We start from the raw sequence: 567 nt of genomic DNA, 5'->3' as shown, positions 1-567 counted from the left end.
ACAAAGCACTTGCATCCAAAGACCCTAAAGTAAGAGATGTTTGGTTTTCTACCCTTGTATAACTCATAGGGAGTTTTTCTAAGTATTGGCCTTATTAGAACTCTATTAACTACATGTGTGGCTGTGTTTATAGCATCAGCCCAGAAATACTTAGGAAGATTTGAGTCTTTAATCATAGTTCTAGCTAGTTCCTCTAAAGACCTATTCTTCCTTTCTACAACTCCATTTTGTTGTGGAGTTCTAGGGGCTGAGTATATATGGTGAATTCCATTTTGTTCACAGTAGGTATTAAAGGAATCATTTTGGAATTCTCCACCATGATCACTCTTGATGGAGATTATTTTCTGGTTCTTCTCATTTTGAACTAAATTTGCAAATCTTTTGAAAATAGAGAAGGCCTCACTCTTGTGAGTCAGAAAAAATGTCCAAGTATACCTAGAGTAATCATCTACTAACACATAACCATACAAGTTTTCTCCAAAACTTCTAACCTAAGATGGACCAAACAAGTCCATATGTATCAACTGTAAGACCCTATTGGATTGAACTAAGTCTATAGGAGGAAAG

This window comes from Cicer arietinum, chromosome 5, assembly GCF_000331145.2.
Source record: "Cicer arietinum cultivar CDC Frontier isolate Library 1 chromosome 5, Cicar.CDCFrontier_v2.0, whole genome shotgun sequence".
Lineage (NCBI taxonomy): Eukaryota > Viridiplantae > Streptophyta > Magnoliopsida > Fabales > Fabaceae > Cicer > Cicer arietinum.
This window is presented reverse-complemented; position numbering follows the sequence as displayed.